Source organism: Protopterus annectens, chromosome 2.part2 (assembly GCF_019279795.1).
Source record: "Protopterus annectens isolate FY-2018-M chromosome 2.part2, PAN1.0, whole genome shotgun sequence".
NCBI classification, from domain to species: domain Eukaryota; kingdom Metazoa; phylum Chordata; order Ceratodontiformes; family Protopteridae; genus Protopterus; species Protopterus annectens.
Genome location: NC_056730.1, coordinates 324,252,393 through 324,270,121, shown reverse-complemented (window position 1 = coordinate 324,270,121; position 17,729 = coordinate 324,252,393). Strand labels below are relative to the sequence as shown.

The 17,729-nt window shown below is 43.3% G+C and overlaps 1 protein-coding gene across 1 annotated transcript in view; it reads right to left on the bottom strand.

Moving 5' to 3' along the window:
• The window catches only part of PPIP5K2 (diphosphoinositol pentakisphosphate kinase 2), a 3,486,936-nt gene that overhangs the window by 1,821,328 nt on the left and 1,647,879 nt on the right, over positions 1-17,729 (bottom strand). The gene's annotated exons all lie outside the window — the stretch shown is intronic.

The following is a 17,729-nucleotide window of genomic DNA, read 5'->3' as shown; positions in this document are numbered from 1 at the left end:
GAAAAAGTTTACAAACTGAAGGTTAAAACAAGTTTAATTGTCATAACAGTTCTTACAGAATCACTTGAGGTACGAGGGAACTTTTTCAGTGGGCTTATACAATATGATTATTTTCCTTAATATTTCCACACAAGGATTCCCATTATTTTTCTTCAGTGCTTTTTGCCCTCACTGCCTCATAACTATCAGCCTCCTGCACTTAAAATGTCACCTACTCCTTTTAATACCAGCTGCCTGCACTACATTGCCCCGTAGGTGGGATCTCAGCCTCCACTTGGGATTTAGCTAGCATAGCCTCACTGTTAGGAAAAAAAAACAGGTTTCAGAGGCAGCATCTAATTAAAGGAGGGAACAATCATCCAAGCAGCCAAAGAGGGTGGATGATTTTTTTCCCCTAACTTGCACACTGTCCCCATGGCAAGAAAGCAAGCATGTACATACCCTTGACAAACATGGCTATTGAGCTTGGTAGGTAAAGGCATCTCAACCCAGTTGATGCATGCTGGATCTTCATTCTACACCAAAGGTAGGGCCCAAGGTACAGATGCAGAAAATTGAGTTCTCATCCTCCTGTACCTCCACAATTTAGTCCTTAACCTCATTCACCTCCAACCCAAGGTCAAGTGTCTCCGGGGACTGCTTTCTGGAATCAAGTCAGCCAGCCTCAGTATCTGGCAGATCAGTTCATACTGGGTGTCACAGAAGAAGCTACAAAGGGGAATGCTCCTTCTCCTGGCCCTTTGTCTTCCACTGAAAAAGAGGAATTTTGCAAGATTTAGCCAACTCTATACAAGTATGATTATCACCACCTGCAGGGTCCAGAAGACTGGCTGGCAATGGACCCCACAAGGAGGGCACTTTGCATGCTTATGGTCCTAGTAACAATGCTTTATATTGGAACGGGAGCTACAGTGGGGCCCTGATGTAGACTCCCATATGAGGAGCTCTCAACCACTGCCAGCCTCCTGGAAGGAAAGGTCAGAAGTTTTTCTCTCTAATCTATGTGGGTGGCAGGGTTGAACTGCTGACACTTATGGCAGTGCTTTATAACACGGATCATTGGTAACAATCTGACAGTCATGCAGACACACTGCAAATTTTCCTCTAAGCATCAAAGAAGAGGACTTTTTATCAACATGTGTCTGGATCAAGATCCAAGCTGTACAGGTAGCAAAATATAAATGGCAGACTCGGGGGCTAGGTGCACTTCTGCAGTTGATATGCGACGTTAGATCACTGGCACTGTATGCATAAGATCCTAACTGCATAAGCTGAGGAAAAAAACTGCCAGACACTGAGGGGTGAACAAGGATGAAGCCATTCACTGCCACATCAAGGCAGGTCCATGATGTCACATCAGCCTCTTGCAAGAAACACAGTCCTGGTTAACCAGCAAACAAAAGATGGGCAAATATGCCAATGATGAAGTTCAACCTCCAATGAGGAGAAGGGCTCTTCAAAGGTGTACAAAGGTGGACAGCTTTCCTTAAAGACCCACCTGGCAATCTACAGTTCTGCATTTCACAGGATAATGGTGTACCAAAATGGCAGAAAAATGTACAATGACCATGGACCAACCAACATCAAAGTCAAACAAACATATAAGCTAGGTTACAGTCACCTGAAAGTTCACTAGATTGAACAGTACTGGACACTTCTCTGACCACAGCAATATCTTTTTTCTACTCTGCAGAACATAACAGGAAAGCTTTACTGCACACTTAGTAACCTCCAAACCCTTCACCAGCAAATCTAATGGGATCAGGAAAAAAACAGTTGTGAAAGACATAACAGCAGATGTTCAACTAAAACTCTGTTGCAGTAATGTCAACAGATGGGATGTATCCTGCCAGTATGCTGACATTTAGGTGCTCCTTCCTCATGCAACATGCATCTGATCTCAGATGTAGGCACGAGGAGTACATGCTGGTACCAAAGGGATGTTCAAGCATGAAAATCCTCAGAGCTTTCTTGCCCCAGGGAAATTACAGAATAACACTGAAAGATGGAATAAAAATCAAAGCTTATAACATGGAAACCCTTATAGCAGAGGTTCGATCAACAAGAACAGTCTTCCATGTACAATATTTTAAAGAAGCAGGAAAATCTGGTTAAAAAGGTGATAAAGTTAATTTTTGAAACATATAATTAGGGTCCCAGAGAGGAGAAACAGATTTCCTGAAGGGCTTGATATGTAGGATGTCTTTTATGAGTGCCCAACCTCAAAACATGAAGAGATGGATCCATGGGAAGAAATGCTGAGACAGCTGATAAATGCACCTTTATGGATGTGCATATGCCAGACTAGAACTGAGCAGCTCACACATATATTTGAGAATATAAGGTACCCCTTGGTTAATAGGGACCCAATCTTCACTTTTGGCACCATAACAACTTTCTACTTGCAGGTTTTCAAGCCTCTTTTATTACCTGTAGTACATCATCAGAATAAAGGTGCCTAAAGGAAATTAAAAGACTATAATTCAAACAGTTAATAGAGAGCCACTTTGTTGTGTAAGCAAATCCATCCTGTGGAGAAATAAATGGTAATTGCCTTGGCTACATGGAAAAATGGGAAAGAAAGGAAAGTTATGTAAAACCTTACCATAACCATAAATGTCTTTCTCTTCCATGTTGCAGTATTCTACTAGTGGGTTTACCCTTCTTCTAATCAGGTTGTCCGGCCAGGTTTACAAAGATTTTCAGTCCCTCTTGGTGCGTCAGATGTCTAATGTGGAGGCAGGAACGTGGGCTATAAACTTGACGTCTGCATGCACCAGCCCTCAGAACAGAGATAGCAGCCCCAGACGGAGCCAGTTCTGAAGGGCATAGCCTGTCCAGAAGCCAAGGAGAGCAAGTGCAAGAGTATGAGGGGGAAGGTGGGGGAGAAGGAATACTGCAACATGGAAGAGAAGGACATCTATGGTTATGGTAAGATTTTAAACACTATCCTATGTCCTTCTATTCCAATGTTGCAGTATTCAACTAGTGGGTGAGTACCAAAGCTCACTGTTAACTGGGAGGTGGCCTGGAAGAGGGCTCCAGGAATGCATACAGGATAGCCCTGGCCTTGGAGATATGGTCCAGTTTGTAGTGTCTGGTGAAGGTGTGTACAGAGGATCAAATAGCTGCCTCCAGAATGGAATTAGTGTCTATGCCTTTAAAGAAGGCTCCAGAAAAGGTAATACCACTTGTGGAATGGCCCTGACATTGCCTAGCAAGGTCTTCTCGTGGTGTGAGTAGCAAAAGGAAATAGCCCTGGAAATCCAGGATAAACTGTCTGCTGGGAGTGCTGGGTCCACACTGAGCGAAGGTACCATTGAAATTTCCTCATGTGTAATCTCACTAGGGGTAGCATGGGGATAGTAGCTGCCATGTACCCCAGTAGTCTCAGGAATTGTCTCGCAGCAGTTCTGATGAATGAAGAGCAGAAAGAAGGTGGTGGGAAAGAGATATCACCTCTTCCCCTGGAAAGGAGGCCATCATGATGTCTGTCCTGATTCTACATCGCAAGAAGATAATGTCCTGTGCCAGATCAAGTTGGGATTTTGGGAAATTAATCAGGAACCCTAGAAACTGCAGCAGGAGCAGGTCTTTTATGTGACGAAAGAGGGTTTCTCTGTCTGCTGCTTGAACTAAGAGGTCGTTTAGGTATGGGAATATTTGTATTCCCTTGGTCCTACAGTAGGCAATCACTGGAGTCAGGCATTTTGTGAACACCCTTGGGGCAGTGGAGAGCCCAAAAGGCAAGGCACATAACTGAAAGTGAGAAGAGCCTGCTAGGAATCTGAGATATTTCCTGAATGCAGGCTTTACAGGGATGTGGAGGTAGACATCCTTTATGTCCAGGGTTGCCATGAAGGCCTGAGGAAGAATGAGAGGAAAGAGTGTGGGTAAGGTGAGCATCCTGAAGGAGGGGATCTTTAAGAACAGATTGAGGTGGGAGAGGTCTAAGACAGGTCTACATGGTCCTTCCTTCTTGGGGACCAGAAATATTCTGAAATAGAATCCTTTCCTTTGAGAATGAGGGTGTACTGATTTTATGGTGGCTTGAAGCAGAAGGTTGTTTAAGACTTGATGGAGAAGGGGTAATTGGGATGCAGGTGGTTGTGGCATGGCCAGTCTTGGAGGAGGGGAGAGCAGGTCATAAAGTAACCCTTCTGCAGGATGGACAAAACCCACTTGTGTGATGTGACGAGGGACCACATAGGGAGACAGTGAGAGAGGTGGGTGAAGAGAGGAAGGGAGGGAGTTGTGGCAGGCAGTCAGACACTGCCTGCCCTGTCAGGAAAGGAAGGCCTCTGGCTAGTGGGCTGAGGTGTCCTAGGCAGAGTGGACTGTCTTCTGGGGGGGGGGGTCTTCTAGAACTGGTAAGCGTTTAAGACCTGGAGGTCTTTCTTATAAATTGAGTCTTAGCTGGATAGTTCCTCTGGAACGTACGGACAGGACAGACTAGGAGATGTTTGAGGTCCTGTAGTTCCTTCCCTTTTTGTTGCAGAGACTTAAAAAGGTCAGCCACTTTAGCACCAAAGAGGGCTGAGTAGTCCAGGGAGCGTCCAGGAGCTTGGCTCTGAAGTCATCAGGGAGGGGCTGCAGACGCAGCCAGAAGTATCTCCTTAACACGGATGCTGATGCAGCTGACCTAACTGAGGCTTCAGCTGCATCATATCCACACCTAAGGGAGTGCTTGTTCACCTGAGAGATGAGCCTTAGCAAGGAAGACAGGGATGCTTTAGCAGCAGAGCACGAATGTCATTCAACTCCTTGAAAGCTTTGTCCAGCACAGCAATAGAATATTTAGCCATGTGAGACAGGTAATTTGTTGCCCTAAAGGCTAGGGTGGCAGAGGTGTAAAGCTTCTTTCTCCATCTCTCCACAGCCTTGCTGTCCTCATCTGCAGGGAGGACAGTGGTGGTAGGAAGAAGCCTGGATGCCCTGTCAGTGGAAATGGAGATAGTACCAGGGTCTGCCAGAGGGCACTTGAGCAAGAATTTGTCTGAGTCACCCTGTATAATCTATCCGCCCTGCGAGGAGCAGGTGGTTGGGAATCTGGATTAGTGGATGCTACAGCAAATGGATCTAGGAAGGCAGGGTGAACAGGTGGAATAGGCAAACGGTTAGGAGAATCCATCTGTATCAGATCATAAAAGCTCTTTTGTTGCTCAGTCATGTCTGAGCATTCCCACTTGAAGTGGTCACTTATCAAGATAACAGTGTCACTGAAGGTTAAGTCTTCCACTGGGGAATCAGGCTCTGCAGAGGTTTCCTCAAGAGATCCATACCCAAGGGGGGATGAGATCTGGGAAGAGTAGGCAGGGATTCCTCCGAGGAGTCAGACAACTCCTCTGCTGGCTGACTCATAGTCCTTTCAGGGATGGAAGGTCTGGGATTTAGAAGAGATGGAATAGCAGGAGCAGCTTCAGTGGAAGACCTAAGGGCCATGAAGGCATTGTATAAACTTTGGTTAAAGGCCTTCTAATCAGGTAAGATGGAGAAAGATGTCTAGTCTTTTGTTTCCTTTTAGAAGGCCTAGCAGGCATCTGGCTGGTGGTAGGCCTAGGGGTAATCAGTGGGACAGTGGAGGCAGAGTCCGAAACACCCATCAAAGGCACTGGGTCCCACCTGGCGCCTGTAATAGGCACTGGTACGTCCTCCCCAGACGTGTTGTCCACTCAAGATTGTGTGGCCTCCGGTAAGGTACCCGCTGTATCTGCTGTGGCAGATGCCGGGTCCTCAACCAATCTAATGATGGCTACAGGCTGAGGAGCGGCAGAGGGAGGCCAGTGGAAGTAGTAGGCCACATGGACTTGGCCCTCTTCCTTGGCAGTTCAGATGGGGTCCCTGAGCCGGTCTCCATACCCAGCACAATCTGTCTTAAACGCTGATTCTCAAGGTACAAATTAAGAACCTGTAAATGGCGACAAAGGGTCTTGGGGATGAACGATTTGCAGATGCCGCAGTTCTTATAATCGTGTTCCCTATCCAAACAGAAAAGACACTGGTCGTGGATGTCTTTATGGGGAATCTGACGACCACAGTTGCACTTACTCTTACCGGAAATGAACAGACTATAAACTATACAAAAAAGGACTGAAAAAAATCCCCAACGGGGTACTTAGCTTTGATATGATTCAGATCCGATGTCCGCTAGTAGCAGGAACAACTGGCGTACGGCTGGCAGCTGAAAAGTTCTGAGGGCTGGTGCGTGCAGACATCACCTTTATGGCCCACGTTCCTGCCTCCACGTCAGACGTCCGACACACCAAGAGGGACTGAAAACCTCTGGAAACCTGGCTGGACAACCTGATCGGAAAAAGAGTAAACCCACTATTAGAATACTGCAACACTGGAAAAGAAGGACATCACTGTATGATCCAATGGGAGGTTACCAGGAGAATTTGTGGAACTGCCGTCTGAACTTTCAAGAGAACTTTTTGAATAAAAGGAAAGGGGGGAGGCACAGAAGAATCCCTTGTATGTGTGGAGAAGAAGACATCATTGAAAAAGCTTCCTAGTAGGGAATCCTAGAACAAAATATTCTGAGTTGCTGGTTTAGACAAAGTAAAGAGATCTATCTATGGTGTTCCTTAACTGGTGGACAATCTGCACGAAGATCTCTCTAGTTAATATCCATTCATGAGGGCTTGTCTTTGATCTGCTCAAGTAATCTTCCAAGCCTTCCTGATTGAATGTAGATGCCTGGAAAAAGACTGATAAATAGCAATATCCAAAGCAATCACTGATAGCTTGCACAGAGGATAAGACTTTGTGCCTTCTATTTGTTGATGGCACACACAACACTGGTGATGTCCATCAAAACCTGATGTGTTCGTAAGGATCACAGGTGGAGATTGAAGAGAATGAAACAATCTTTTTATTTGTTTTATATGCCATTTTCTATTCTTTTAGACCCAAAGTCCTTGCACCTTGAAAGCTTTTGAACAAGCCCTCCCCCAATCCTTGTCTGAAGCATCTGTGGAGATGTTCTGAAAAGAATGGAGGACGAGAAATTAAACACTTGGGTTTGTCCTTATCTGACTGATCTACCAATGCAGTTTATTTTCTTCATGAATGGCAAGAGAAGGACTGGGAAAGAAAAAGGATGGCAGTGACCTCATGTGAAGTCCGTCAAATGGCATCATTTATATGGCAGACACCATGTATCTCGGGTCTGTCAGAATCTTTTTCTTGAAGTCAGAGAAAGGTTTGACAGAGAGAGAAAGCAATCTGTTAAGAAATGAATCTTGTGTAAAAACAAAAAAGCCAGTATGAGGGTTGTGTCCACTTGAAAACCTAGGAACACGAAAGAATGACAGGGGAAGACCAGACTTGTTGAAATGCAGAAAGTTATGAAAGAAACTCATAATGAACTATTACCTTCTGTAGAATATTGTGAAAATAAGTGGCTTGAATCACAAAGTTGTCTAGATAAGGGTATATGTGGATACCCTGGTGCCCACAGAATACTAAGATGGGGATCTATATACTTTGTGAACACTTCTGGAACAGTGGAAAGCCTAAAATGCAAAACAGTAAATTGAAAGTGCAATCCCAAGGCACAGAATCACAAGACTTTTATATGCAGATGATACATGGGAATGTGTAGGTAAGCATCTACGAGGTTCAGAGTAACAAGAAAAGCTTTTGGAAAAATACTTTTGAGGGTCAACACCTTGAATTTTAGAATGTTCAAAAAGGTGTTTAGGACAGAAGGATTCAGGATTGATCTCTAGGTACCTTCCCTTCTTGGGACTAGGGAAAACAATAGCAGAAACACCTTCCTTTTTAATTGAGAGAACCAGTTCTATTACACACTGGTGGAAAAGGTCTGTAATGACTGGAGAACCCAGATGCTCTTGGTTCTGAGGCACTGTCAAATTGTATGTTGAAAAGGTAGGGAATTCCATTAACAAGTATACTCTTTTTGAATGTTTTTTTGCTTTTTTAAATCCAAGAGTCTGAAGTGATCCTTTCCAAAGGAGGAGTTTAAGATAGAGTTTGTTTAGCCAGAATCTGGAAAGTTTATTTAAAAAAAAAACAAAGGGCTCCCTTGAAATCAGATTTGGACTTGTCCTGCCATTTTTTTTTTAGATTTTTTTTCTTTCTGCAAATTGCGCTTTTTGTGGTAGACAGGACAATTTATTTGAAATTTCAGGGTAAAGAAAAAGTCGAAACTTTGCATAATTTTACCCTTTTCTTCCAATTTCCTTAAAATTTCTGTAGTAAGGGGACCAAAAATGAAGTCTTAATCCAAAGCAGCAACTAAAGTTTGTTTTGACATCCTCTGGTAATGATTGGAGTTGTATGTAGCCAGATACACCTTTTCAGCACAGAACCAGTGGCAGCAGTTCTGGAAGAAGTATCTGCCACATTGTAAGTATACTTAATGAAACAGTATGCAACTTGACAGGTGGAAGAAATCATTGCAGTTTTTGAATTGGTGTCAAGAAAGTTAGGAATAAGCTTGGGAATATTGTCAAAATGGGATAACAAGTACCTGATGATCACGTACGTCTGATAATTAACAGCACAAAAAGCTAAAATGGCAAAGGTATACATGTTATTACCTCCATACCTGTCTACCACTCTGTCATTCAGTAGCATACTGGTGGATGGAAAAGTTTAGATGGTCTGTCAGAATTTGTGGAAATAACCACAGGGTCAAAGATGTTATAACAACTGTCAGGGATATTTTGGTGCACGTGGCTGAGACTCAGTCTCTAGAGATACTGAAAGAAAAGTGTCCTTTAAAGCTTCTAGTACAGGAGAGACAGATGAAGGCTAGGGAGCTTCCATTTGTAAGAGATTATAGAATCTCGTGGCATTTGGAAAGCTGTTTTCTCCCCCAATAAAAATGTTGCATTATCTTCTGTACTGCTTCTCCAAAGAGTTCCTCTTAAGGAGACTAAGATGACAAGGTGTTATCTGGTTTAGACTAGTATCCTGAGGGGGAATAATCTAACAGCCCAGATTCTGGTTCAGAAGAATAATCTTCCTCAGCGAAAGCATCCCTTTTTGCTTTAGAGGGTAGATAATGTAAATGCAAAAAAGTAAAGTGGTTTAAGAACCATAAGTGCTTTGAACAGCTCCTGAAAAAATCCTGTCATTCTTGTTGGGGATCTTTAGAAACACAGTGCATGAAGACAGACTTAGTTTTTTTTTTAAGTTTTTCTTCATATGAGTTTCCAGAGAAGCCACAAGGAAGCTATCCTGCACATACCTCCATCAAAGAACCAGGAATGTCTTCTTGGACTAATATTTGAGAAACGCCATTCAGTCCTTATGAAATCACAACCCTAGGTTTCCCCTTTGAGGACTTAACTGTCTGACTGGTCAGATGGAGTGTGCTTATAGGCTTGTTCTGTGTTGGCTGCCTGCAAGGTGCAACAGAGGGAAAAGCCCCATGGGTTGGATGGTCTATGGGTTTGTCAACTGCCTCAATGATGTCCAACTCCAGCCTGGAGAAAATAAAAGCTGACAGAGTCATCTGCCTTCTGCTTTTTGTTTTTTCTTTTCAGCTGTGAAGGGACAGCTGAGATGAGGATTTTCAAAGACATAGAAGCTTGCACTACAGTCTTCAATCATTTATTCTCTAAATACATTTTTAAAAAAGAAAGATGACTTTTCAGTTTTTTGGGGACAAATGCTTAAACACAGAAGTCTTTTAAGATTATGCTGCAGTCCAAAGAAGAAAGGACCCAAAGTATGTCTTCCCTTATGTGGAATCTACCTACCACAGAGGCATTTGTCTCTCTTAGATGTCGTGAACAAACTACTAAGGCAGAAATATCAAAAAGAGCAAGTGCACTTTCCCTCAAGATAGCAACTGGATCCTTTGGAATGGCTGGCAGACTACACTATAAATGACATCTTGTTTCCAGTCCTGGAAACAAGAAAGTTTTTAGGATTTTTGTGCTTGTATGCATGTTTTTTTTTTAACCAGCACATACTCCTCATGTCTGAAACGAAGGTCAGTCCATACATATGGCGTGTAGGGAAAGACAGCCTAAGCTTTGGCATAGTGGTATGGGATGGATAAGGCTAATCTACAACAACATGGGATTGATTATTTGAAGCACAAAAAGGGAAACTGGCTCTGCTTAAAATGGCCTGCAGCTAGTCCAGTACTTACCTATGAACCAATGGTTGGACGTACAATATGCCTTGACTGGATATGTTCTATATGTCAACATTACTGCAACAATGAGCTAATGATGAACACCTAAACTAACAGTCAAATGTAAAGGTGAAGCCTTTAACATCACAAACCAAGGGAGACTCCATCAGATTGTACTAGGATGCAAGTCTGTCTCTTTCCACACAGTCAACCAACACGTGGAGCAAGTGCAATTCTTTCTTACTAAGGGAAAGCTCACTGGTCCTGAAGGGGTGCAAGACCCATGTCAAAAATTAATAAGTAAGGTTTGGCCAATGATTGTTTTCATGTACTCTTACCTTATCCCTTCATTTCACACTAATGCAAGGGATCATAAGATGGGCCCCTTCTGCCAATTCCTGTGCTGGATACCTTCCAAGCACATCTTAATGAAAGAAGTTAAGTAGGCCTTCCATTTTCCACAGCTCATTCTCAAGCAAAACGGTTACAGTCTTAGCATGTGTGGAACTATTTCACTTAATTCTGTGGCCATTTTCCAGGCGATAAAGACAGCCTTGATGTATATCCCTGGCTGGTTATCTGACAAATATGGGATCACTTAAAAAGTTTGCATTTTTTGACATCAAAATCAAGAACTTTCTTACGGTAAATGTTACAATTAAGATCCAAAGTTTGCAAGTGGTAGAAAAAACTGAGGAGTGCAAAGATGAGTGCATGTTCCTAGATACACAGTGTGAGGTCATAGCATACAACCAAGCATATCAGCAAGAAAATGCAATAAACTACATCAAGACAGTTGTCAGAAGAGAAACTTCCAACTGTTGAATAATGTTAAAAGTACTCTGAAGTTAAGATATTACAGGAGTATGTTACTACACCCTCCATTAAAAGACAGCTATAAAAACATACACACACACTGCTAATGATGCAGCAAAAAAAATGTTTACTTACATTGCATGTGGAATATTTCACATCTTTGATGGTGCCTCAGTCAGTACAGCAATCTTTCTACAGTTTCTTCTCCGTGTCGAGGAGATGCTCTCTCATACAGTTCTTCTAGACAGTCCTCACTGTCCACACAGCAGCCTGGCAAGTTTGTGTGAAAATCGTAACTGATGAAGAAGCACCACCAAGTGGGAAGAATAGAAACCCCCTTAACTCATTACCATAAAGTACAGCAGAAGTAGCTGCAGGAGGGAAACTGCAGTTAAAAAAATTGATCCCATAGTATTTTAAAAACAAGCTACAGATGAGATGCATGCATCACAATGAGTGGCAATGGGAAAGGCAAACTCTTTAGATAATTTGAGTTACAGTATCTGTTGCATAACTAACCTATTTTCTTGAGAGGATCCCAAAAAGTACAGTTGTGTCCACTTACCATAAATGCAGATGTTCAAGTGTATTCAGTGTTGCAGTCATTACATTTGGGTAATCTGCTGGCAGGTTGCCCTCAGTCGGCCTGAATTCCAAAGTCCTGGGTCCTGTGCCGGTTGCTGTCTTCTCTTCCATGAAGTTAGGTCGTCAGGGGTATAAAACATGTAGCTGACGCCATTTTCTTTAGTTTTTCTTGCCCCCGATGTCAGGTGCCCCCAAAAAGGTAGCGATATTATAAATATTTATATATATACATGCATCAATATAAACTTCACCTTCATCTACAAGCAAATATACCACATAGGTTGTAGAAGATAGAGAAGGAAAGATAAACTGTAGAATGACAGGGGGATGGCGGGAGGGTAACCTGGACTGCAACAGTGAATACACTCGAACATCTACATTTATGGTAAGTGTACACAACTGTACTATGTTCTTCATGTTTCACTGTTCCAGTCATTACATCTGGGTAGAATCCCAAAGCTATGGTTGGGAGGCTGGAGCTAAACAGCATTAGGTGAGGCTATAAGGCCCTGCAGCACTGCAGTGGCAAAGTCTGCCCTGGACTTAAGAGTAGAGAGGCAAATGGTAATGTTTTTTAAAGGTGTGAACAGAACTCGAAGTAGCAGCCTCTAGAATGTCCTTGGTTGGTACTCCTCTGAGAAAGGCTGCTGAAGCAGCTGCAGCTCTGGTGGAGTGAGACCTAATGCCCTTGGGCACAGGTTTGCCATGGTGTAAGTAGCAGAAACGGATGCAATGGCTTATCCACTTTGAAATTGTCTGCTTTGAAACAGCCTTTCCTTCTGATCCTGCAGCATATGTCACTAGTAATTGCTCAGTTTTTCTTAGAGCTTTAGTCCTGCTCAAGTAGAATCTTAGCTGTCTGTGTACGTCCAAGGAATGCAGAATTCTCTCCCCTTTGTTCTGCGGATTTGGATAAAAAGTTGGCAGATGAATTGTTTGGTTAAGAGCCACACTGGAAACGACCTTAGGCATAAAAGTAGGATTTGTCCTCAGAGACACCCTGTCTGGGTAAAATATGATAAAAGGCTCTACAGCCATGAGGGCCCTGTAGCTCTGAAACTCTTCTTGCTGAAGTAATTGCTAGTAGCAGAGCTGTCTTCCATGATAAGAACTTTAGATCAGCAGTAGCAGCTGGTTCAAATGGAGGCAGGGTGAGCTTTTCCAACACATAATTGAGGTCCCATGCTGGTAATGGTGATCTTCTAGGAGGCCTTAAATTTTTGGCTCCTCTAAGATACTGCTTTAGTAAAGGATGAGAAAAGATTGGTGGCTCTGTATTGTAATGAGCCGAAATGGCAGAGGCATGGATTTTGATTGATGAGAAAGATAGGCCTTTGTCAAGCATCTCAGTTACGTATTGTAATATCTGAGGAATATGTGGTTCTGCTGTATCAGTTCCTTGTGCTTGATTCCAAGAACAGAGTCTCTTCCATTTGTCAGCATAAGATTTTTTAGTACTAGGTCTTCTAGCTTCCAAAATGACATCCATCACAGCTTTACTTAGAGGTGTTGTTTGTATCATTACAGGATTAGCCATGCTGCCAGGTTCAGAGTCTGTAGTTGATTGTGCAGGATCGGATTGTTTTGCTGGGACAGTAGTTGTGTTTTTTGAGGCAATGTCCAAGCTGGGTATTGAGACAAGTTCCTTAGGATTGGGTACCAGTATTGACAGGGCCAGTCTGGGGCAATTAATGTCATCTTTGGCTTTTCTTGTCTGACATTTAGGAGGACCTTGGGTAGAAGAGGCAGAGGAGGAAAGGCGTAAACTGATAGGTTTTTCCAGCTGAAGGATAGGGTGTCCACTTTCATGCTTGTCTGTGATAAGCCCTTGTGCAGAATCTTTTCAGTTGATAATTTTGAGGGGAGGCAAATAGATCTATGTCCGGGCTCCCCCATTTCTCTGTTATCATGCTGAAGACTTGTGGATTTAGTTTCCACTCGTGAGGATCCATAAGGTTTCTGCTTAAATCTTCTGCCAGAGTGTTTTGTTTTCCAGGCAGGAATTGAGCTTGAAGATGTATTTGGTAGGTCAAAGCTGTCCCACAGTGCCATGGCTAATCTGCAAAGGGGGTATGAGTGTGTGCCCCCTTGCATGTTTATATATTACATGACTGTGGTGTTGTCCATCTTTATCAGTACTTGTCCTGGATGAAGTAAGTCCTTGAAGGCTGTTGGAGCATTTTGAATAGCTAGCATCTCTTTCTGGTTGATATGTAGATGCATTTGATTTGGTGCCCATATGCCCTGAGTGCATCTTCCCGCCATGTGGGCCCCTCAGGCATAATCTGATGAGTCTGTTGTTAAGGTTTGGCTGGCAGGGGATACAGTGAACTGCCGTCCCATATTTTGGTGACAGGCCTTTGCCCACCATAGGAACTCCTGTTGCAGGCAGGGAATGAGGGGAATCATTGTTTCCAGACTGTGTGAATGTTGACTCCATAAACATTTTAGGTACCATTGAAGTTTCCTCATACTCAGTCTTGCATATGGAATTAGTAGGATGCAGGATGCCATGAAGCCCAGAGCCTGCAGAATTTGTCTTGCAGAAGGCTGGGTTTTTGTTGCCATCAGTTTGAAGTAAGTAGTCAGTTGCCTTTGTTTGTCTGGCGTGAGGTAAGCCATCTGAGCAGTTGTATTCAAGCTTGCACCCAGGAATGTAATCTTTTGAGAGCATAATAGTTGTGATTTCTTTTCGTTTATTGTGTACCCTAGGCATGTTAGAAGCCTTTTCACAAATGCCAGGTGTCGTAGAAGAGTGTCCTTGTTCTCTGCTTGAATGAGACAGTCGTCCAAGTAAGGATATATTTGAATACTTCTTTGTCTGCAAAATGCAATTACTGGTGCCAGGCACTTTGTAAAGACCCTAGGCGCAATAGATAAGCCAAAGGGCAGTGCAGAGAATTGGTAATGCATTAAGCCAGCCTTGAATCTGAGGTATCTTCTGCACGACTGTCTTATTGGGACATGCAGGTAAGTCTCTTTTAGGTCTAAAGTCACCAGCCAAGCATTCTTGCCCAGCATGGGCAGAAGTTGCTGCAACGTGAGCATTTTGAATTTTGGAATGTCCAGGTATGTGTTCAAAATCAATAAATCCAGTATTGGCCGCCATGCCTTGTCCTTTCTGGGTACCAAGAACAGTCCTGAGTAAAAACCTTGTCCTTTTTCCTGTTTTGGTACTGTCTGAATAGCCCCCATATCCATGAGGGATGTAACCTGTTTCTGTGCCTCTGCCCATTGTTTTTTTTGGCAGATCTGGCCAACCATTTGTCATTGGCAGTGTGTGGAAATGGAATCTGTATCCCTGTGATACGATGTTTAGTACCCACTTGTCCTGGATTATTAATTGCCAATTTTGCATAAAAAGTGCTAATTTTCCCCCTATGGGTGCTGCCAAAAGATAAGTGCTTGGTGTAGGCAGAGGAAAGTCATTGGGATTGCTTTCTGTAGGTTTGCGCTTCATCTCCTCCAGATTTGGAGGTGGATGCGCCCCATTGCTTTGACCTGTATGAGTCTTGAGCCTGGTACCTGGAACCCTTATGGCGTCTGGATTTGCCCCTTTGAGCTCTGTCTGACACAGGAAAGGACCAAATTTTTGTAGGCCAGTGTCTACTGAATCTTGGTGGCTGCACTTGTAAGAAATCTTTAACAGTTTGCATAGATTTAGCTTTGTCTTCCATTTTCTTTAAAACCTCTTCTGCCTTAATACCAAACAGAGAATCATGCTGTAAAGGCGCATCTAGCAATTTAGCTTTAACATGATCAGGCAAATTTTATTCCTTTAACCAGGCATGCCTCCTAATCACAGATCCAGTAACTGCGGCCCTGCAGGAGGCCTCTAAAGAATCAAAACCACATTGCAAAGTATGCTTTCCATCTTGTTCAGCTGCATGCAATAATTCCTGTAATTCTTTATTTTCTGCACATTCTTAAATCAACATCATTTTCTGTTTCAGCAATCCCATTACAGGTTGTTGGTACATAATCATATGAAATTGACAATTTAAGGCCCTGATTGCCAAGGTTGCAGATGTATAAATCTTTTTTCCCCATCTGTCCAGTGCCCCAAAATCTCTGTCAGAGGGGGTAGGGTTTTTTGCTGTTGAGGCCTTAACTCTCTTTGGACCCTGTGAAATAGTTTCAGGATCAGCAGCAGGGTTTCTAAATAAAAATGTATGTGAGTCGGGGACTCTGTAATATCTGTCAGGCTTACTGGGAGCTGGAGGTAAGGAGTCGGGGTCAAGCTTGACTCCGAAAACACATTGTCCACAATGTCTAAAACAGGGGGAACGGCTAAAGGCTTGTGCTGAGGTAGAAGAAAGAAATCCCTGGGCCTCTTTTTTGATTGAGAAGTCTTGACTCTCCCAGTGAAAATGCTCCCTCAAAGTATGCAAGGTTTCCCCAAATGAATAATCCTCAGGAGGAGATGCAGATGGAATAGACTCCTCAGCATCAGAATCCTCATAGGGAGGTATAGATAATTCCTGATCAAAAGAGGAATCAGAAGAAACAGAAACCTGACATGAACAGTCATAATCAGTGTCTTGCCTAGGCCTCTTATCTGGAGGGGGATGAGTACCCCTGATCAAGGTAATAAGGTCTTCAGCCATTTTGATCATCTGTTTTTTTAGGCATAGAGGCCTGTGCATGTGGCTCACGCATCGTTTTTTTAGGTTTAGAAGTTGCTTTTGTCTTTGGTTTTGCAGCTGTCGCCGGTTTGATGTACACATGTTGAGGTCTGAATACACCCTCAGAAGCCGGTGCCTGCTCAGCGGCTCCGGACCCATCTGAGGGAGATACATCCATCGGTCCAATACCTTGAGTATCTTGTGGCATGCCAGACTCCACATTGGTGTCGGTAGAGGCCTGCGACCCGAAGGTAGCGGGGTATCAGGGGCTGTGAAGGCGCCCCACTGAGTACCGGCGACTGCCTTAGGAGAAGCTTCGTCATCGGTTTTGGATCTCGACTGCCTATCTCTGTCCTTTTCATTGCGTTTTTTTATGTACTCCGGTAGTCGGATTGCTATCTGACGACATTTCTGGGTAGTTAAATCCGTTTCCAAAATACTATGATGCAAAAATATATCGATGCTTAATAGTGCGTTGGTTAAATCTAGCACAAAGCCAACAGCCAGGCACTTTGTGATCAGGGCCTAGGCAAGGAATACAGTACAAATGGAAATCCTTATGAGGTATTTGCTTCCCACAAGTAATACAATTATTAACTTTTTCTGATATCGGTAAAAAGCAAGAAAAAAGTTTCTCCAATGGGGTACTTAGCTTTAGTGAAGACTTCGGTTCTGAAACTCACATGTGAATATTTCAGTGGTCGGCCGACTGGCACTTGTGAAATGCATCTGCTTCGGGCACCGCGTGGCAAGAAAGACTAAAGAAAATGGCGTCGGCTGCATGTTTTATACCCCTGACGTCATGGAAGAGAAGACAGCAACCGATGCAGGACCCAGGACTTTGGAATTCCGGCCGACTGAGGGCAACCTGCCAGCAAATTACCCAAATGTAATGACTGCAACAGTGAAGGATGAAGAACATCAATAAGCTCTTTCACCTGTAAGCTTTGGACATCATGGTCACCAACATGGCTCCAGCTGCATAAAAAAATCCAAATGGCAGTGCTTTGTACATAAATGTGATATCTAACCACACTGATTCAAAAAGTAATCCTCTGGGTACCCCATAAAATTATCTATTAGTAGGCATACACCATGTTCAGTGATACCACCCTGACCATACCTCTCAACCATACAGAATTCCTTGGTATTTACCGGTTCTGAGGTCAAAATAATGGGGTGGCACGAATTCCCAAGTGGCCCCCTTCAATTCCGATTTTTTTCCTTGATTTTTTTTTCCTTTTTTTTATATTTTTATTTACTAGTTTAATAATGGATAACATCACTGCGCATCGCAGCATCAACATGCAGAGGCATGAGTGGTGATATCAGATTAAAGAAGTAGAGGACTGCCTGTTGTCCCACTTGTTCAGAGACTCTTGGTCGGAATGTGTCTGCAATTTGAAAGCAGCTAGCAGCAGCAGCGAGGGAGCGAAAAATCTGTAATGGGACGGTCCACCTCAGTCCTGGTCTTCCTGCCTGTGCAATTTAATACATTCGCAGGCTACACTACAGCAAGGGGAGTTTGCTTTATTTGCTTATTATTGCCAACAAGTTATACAGAAGTTTGCTTATTATTTCTACCA